Genomic DNA, 5836 nt, shown 5'->3' on the forward strand with positions numbered 1-5836 from the left:
ATATATATACACAGGGTAAGCCAGAAGTCATGCACCATACCATTTGACATTTTATTTATATTACATTATTAATATTCATTTTGTCCATCATGTACAAGTATATGAGTATTCATCGTTATTTTATTTATTTGATGTAATTTTAGAAAAATTGAAGCAGGTCTTTGACAATTCCAGAGTGTTTTCAACTTATTTTGTGTGTGACTTTTGACCCACTCTGTACGTAAGTACATCGTGCATGCATACACACATACATACATACGATACATACATACATACATACATACACACACTTTTATATATACACATTCATACACACACACACAGACATACATACAAACATAAACTAAAGTCAGTATGAAAAATTTTAGTGGATTTTTAACTTTTATGTCTTTTTGTCAGCACATTATCATCAATAAAATCATAGCAGAAATATATAATATACAAAAGGAGTAATTGTGTGTGTTATGATGATGATGATGATGACAATGTTAATCTAGTTGTTGTTAGTGTTGTAATGCTTGTTGCAGTAATGGAGCTGCAAAAGCTGGTAATTTAGGAGTGGACTTGGTCAATCAATTCCATTGTCCCAGGACGTATGATGCCTGAGTTTATGTGTGAATTATTCATATGTGAGTCCATAAGTAAATGAACACACATACACACACACAAACATGTACACATCATGCGTGCGCACACACACACACACACACACACACAAGTATATGGATCTTTGTCGGTTTCTACAAGGCGTATACAGTTGTTCTATCAACTGAGCTAGGTTGGGTGAGTATTCCAGAGATGCATGTATCTTTAATGTAACTCTCAGCTCAAATCAACAAGACACACTGAAATGCAACAAGACTGGCCTTTAAATCACAACTACAATCTATCTAACTGATGTTGGTATATTTACATCCCTGTAACTTTGCAGTTTGACAAAAGAAACTGATAGAATAAGTACCAGGCTTAAAAACGTATTGGGGTTGATTTATTCAACTAAAAATTCTTCAAGGTGGTGCCCTAGCATGGCCACAGTCTAATGGCTGAAGCAAGTAGAAGATAAAAGATATATAAAGGTAGACATAGACATTAGATACTGATTGTTGTGGTTAGCTGTTAACTAGAACTTAACCAAGAGCTAATATGGTATCCACTCAGGTAATATATCCCTCCAAACTCACTTCTATATATATATATATATATATATATATATATATATGATGTTTGTTTTTATGTTATAATAAAAACAATTTTACATTAAACTGAACAATTACTCAATACTTTTGGTAGAATACTATTTACAGGGACATAAATACACCAACACTGGTTGTCAAGCGATGGTGGGAAATAAAGATAAAAACAAACACACAGATATATATATATATATATATATGACTTCAAAGTTTCAACCAGTTAAGCCATCATTTGACACGTGCGTGTGCGTGCACACACATATATATATTCGTATATAGAATGCATATATATCTACACACTTAAATAGAGACAGACATTGCACATACATACAAATACATACACACATACTTATATGCATGTATAGACACATATATATATATATATAGATATACAAACATTACATGCATATACAGGCCTCCACACACAGCTTTTCCTTTCTCTTGATGAGTTTTTATATTCATACATGTATAGAATATGTATGTACACATACCTCTATCTGCAGTCATGCACTTGCGGGGACACACACACACTCTCTTTCTCTATCTGTCTGTATCTCACTCTAAAACACAAGATAGAGGAAATTCAGAAATATACTTCTGAAGCAACCATAAATTATTTTAGAGAAAAATAAAAGTTACATCGTAAATTAGTGTTTTATTGTTTTTAAATAGAATTTCTTTTATATATTTTTTAAAAAAAGCTTCCCACAAAGGAGTCAATAAGAAAGAATATAAGTGTGCGTGCACGTGTGTGTTTGTGTATATATGGATGCACACATGCATACACACAACACATGCACACAGAGGAACACTCATAAATATTATGGCAGAACGACATATATAAATAGATAGATAGATGCATACATACAAAGGCACAGAGAAAGTGTGAGGCATACACACCCAAATGTGCACATGTAAATGCAGATTAAAAAAAGATATATATATAAATGTATATAAGAGCAACAAGAAAGAATATTAAAGTATAAAACAAATTTATTATTTAACGTTTTCAAAATAGAATTTTAATAGTCTATTTGTATTCACTGACTTCATTATTTGAAGCATAATTTATTATTTTTTAAGCATTTCTTTATAATTATATTACACACAATACAGAACACACACACACTCTCTCTCTCTCTCTCACACACACACACACACACACATACTCTCTCTCTCTCACACACACACACACACACGCATGTAAATTTCAAGAAGTTGTTTTGCTAAAAATTGGTAATGCTTTGCAATATCTTCTGACATTTATCTTGAAGACAATATGTTGTGCTGCCTTAAAAGAAAACAAGGGAAAAAGACTGGTTACAGGATTTATTTTCTCAGCAACTAGGAGGGGGCTCCCTGAATAGAAGGTAAATAAATGAATGAGATAGCAGCAATGAAGTTAGAACCAGTTAGAATAATACCCCAGTTAGGGGTAGCTATTTCTAGTTTACTTAACACATATACCACAAGATTATGGGTTAGCATTAGTTAGATATGAAATCCAACCAACAACTCTACTCAGAATCTGGGAGGCATCCTAGTATGATTTGGGAGCGCCAGCTCAAACTAATTGGCCATGTTGCTTGATTTTCTGAGTTAGATCCTGCTTACTGTGTTTTCTTCATTGAGGATCCCGCCGGGTTGATGGCTCATGTCGGTTGACCAGACCACACACCACATGGTATGAGGAGGTATATCGCAAAGATGAGAACTGACTAGGACTCTGCTCGAGGGGTCACCTGGGAGGACCCAGGAATATACCGAGAAATGGTGAATGCAGCAACACACTTCAACAGTGCATGCTTCCTAACCCCAAATCTGATCTGATCTGATCTGATATACATGATACCATTAGGAAAAGACTGAAGATCACATGTCCTTATTATAACAGATGTGTTATAGAATTAAAACCTATTCTTTCAAAACACTTAAAAATGTCCCTGCTGTATAGAATGATTGCGAAGGTGGTGTCCTGGCTGGATGGTTAAAATATTTGCTTTACAGACATGTGATTTCAGGTTCAATCCCACTGCACAAAACCCAGAGTAAACATGTGTGTTCAGGCTTGGCCCCATTGTACAACACCTTGAGTAAATGTTTTCTACTATAGACCAAACGCATGACCAAAGCATTGTTAGAGGGTTTGGTAGACAGAAGCTGAAGGAAGCCTGTTGTGTGTGTGTGTGTGTGTGTGAGTGTGCTTGTTCTGATATCATGTACTAGTTGTAAACAAATATCACCATCACTTAAGTGGTGTCATTTATTTGCAATCCTTTGGGAAAATATCTCTGACCACTGTGCATTTCTTGTTTGAAGGGGTAGGGGAAACATTAGTTTGTTTGGGAACAGGTCAGTACTTTCATCTGAGTTATGCAAGAATGGGAAAAGTGGATGTTAAAATGAGGATGACAACTGTTACTGCTGCTGTTACTGCTACTACTTCAAGAAATGAGTGAGTCTATACATAATCACTAAGGCTGTTAGAAACAGCAGCCAAATCTGCCTCAAATTATACCCTACTAAAGAAGAAAAGGCACAGGTGAGGCTGTGTGGTAAGAAGTTTGCTTCCCAACCACATGGTTCCAGGTTCAGTCCCCCTGTTTGGCACCACATGGTTCTGGGTTCAGTCTCACTGCATAGCACCTTGTGCAAGTGTCTTCTACTATAGCCTTGAACCAACCAAGGCCACGTGAGTGGATCTGGTAAATGGAAACTGAAAGAAGCTCATCGTGTGTGTGTGTCCCCACTGCTTGACAATTGGTGCGTGTTTGTTTTCATCCTTGGTAAAAGAGACTTATAGAATAAGTACAAGATTTTAAAAAAGAAAAGTACTAGAGATGATCTGTTGAAATAAACCTTTCAAGATAGTGCTCCAGTATGGCCACAGTCCAACAACAGAAACAAGACAAAAGATACAGAAATGCAGACAATCGCACATTCAGAAACACATAAAGTGTTGTGCATACACACGTAACAGAAGCAAACAGGCAAACATTGAGGGAACCTTATATTTAATTAACAAGGTTAACATTAACCTTACACTTCCAATGTATTTTCTATACAGAGCCAATCTGACAAAATGCCAACCCACTCCACTGACTGGCACCTGTTTCAGACTTCCTTTTCCATGTCTGGCTGTTTACTGGGGTGTGACAGCTACTGGAGAATTTAATCTAAAGAAACTATTCCACCACTGCCACCACCGCCACCGCCACCACCACCACCACCACCACCACCACTACCACCACCAATAATGTTTTCAGATTTTGGCACAAGGCAAGCAAATTCAAGGAGGAGGATAAGTCAATTACATTGACCCCAGCATTCAACTGGTACTTACTGAACTCAGAATGCAAAGATGGACGAAATGCACTAAGCATTTTGCCTGGTGTGCTAACGATTCTGATTTCTTTATTGCCCACACGGGGCTAAACATAGAGGGGACAAACAAGAACAGACAAAGGGATTAAGTCGATTACATCGACCCCCAGTGTGTAACTGGTACTTAATTTATCGACCCTGAAAGGATAAAAGGCAAAGCCGACCTCTGTGGAATTTGAACTCAGAATGTAACGGCAGACGAAATACCACTAAGCATTTTGCCCGGCATGCTAACGATTCTGCCAGCTCGCCACTATTACCAATAACAAGAATGATTTCTGATTTAGGCAAAGTCGATCTGAACTTAGATTGTAAAGGGTCAGAGAAAATACCACACAGCAGTTGGTCACATCTGAGAATCCAGCAGGAAAGTGTAATGATGGATGTTGCTGATAGGACCCAGTCAAGGAGGTACCAGAGGACTATTCCATGACCCTTCCAGGAATGGTGGGTACCAAAAATGGCTGAATAGATAATACTAATTATTATAATTGTTTCCAATTGAAACACAAGGCCAGCAATTTTGAAGAGAAGGTACTTTATTTCTATGCATTTGTTTTGCAAGATTCTTGATATGAAATCGTGTATTGAAACAGATATTGTTATATTTGGGGATGGTCATCTTTTGCCAATTAGACACATGCATTATTTATTTGCTCTTCACTTTAGTTTTATTATTATTATTATTATTATTTTAATTAAAAAATTTTTTTTTTTAGTTTATTAAAGTTCTTTCGTCACACATCCTGTGACCTCTTCAATGACTTATATCCCAGAAGGTCAAAATGGAATAGGCAGGACAAGGGGAGACATATGGGATAGAAAGTCACTGAAGAGGTCACAGGATGTGTGATGAAAGAACTTTGATAAAGAATCTAATAATAATAATAATAATAACAAAGACAAAGTGAAGATCAAATAAATAGTGAGTGTATTTAACTGGCAAAAGATGACCATCCCCAAGTATAAAAATATTGTATTTTATTAACTTGAAAGGTAAAGTTGACCTGACCAGTATTTGAAGTCAGAATATAAAGAATCAGAACAAGGTGGGAGGTGAGAGGTTACAGGTTGCCAGTGAGGATGTAATGCTAGAACAGTGTTTGTAGTTAGTGGTAGGACAGTAGTTGTAGTGAATGGTAGGACAGTGGTTGTAGTGAATGGTAGGACAGTGGTTGTAGTGAATGGTAGGACAGTGGTTGTAGTGAATGGTAGGACAGTGGTTGTAGTGAATGGTAGGACAGTGGTTGTAGTGAATG

General features: G+C 36.5%; 1 protein-coding gene across 5 annotated transcripts in view; it reads right to left on the minus strand.

Annotated features, from left to right (window-relative positions):
* LOC106871669 (uncharacterized) overlaps positions 1–5836 on the minus strand; it is a 118084-nt gene that overhangs the window by 18625 nt on the left and 93623 nt on the right. For 2 of the 5 annotated variants that reach the window (XM_052976194.1, XM_052976192.1), the window contains exon 3: positions 1685–1753. The exons of the other annotated variants lie outside the window; for them this stretch is intronic. The gene's annotated coding sequence lies outside the window, so the exon portion shown is untranslated. The remainder of the gene's footprint in view (positions 1–1684; positions 1754–5836) is intronic. 5 annotated transcript variants of the gene reach the window in all.

This window comes from Octopus bimaculoides, chromosome 24 (assembly GCF_001194135.2).
Source record: "Octopus bimaculoides isolate UCB-OBI-ISO-001 chromosome 24, ASM119413v2, whole genome shotgun sequence".
Lineage (NCBI taxonomy): Eukaryota > Metazoa > Mollusca > Cephalopoda > Octopoda > Octopodidae > Octopus > Octopus bimaculoides.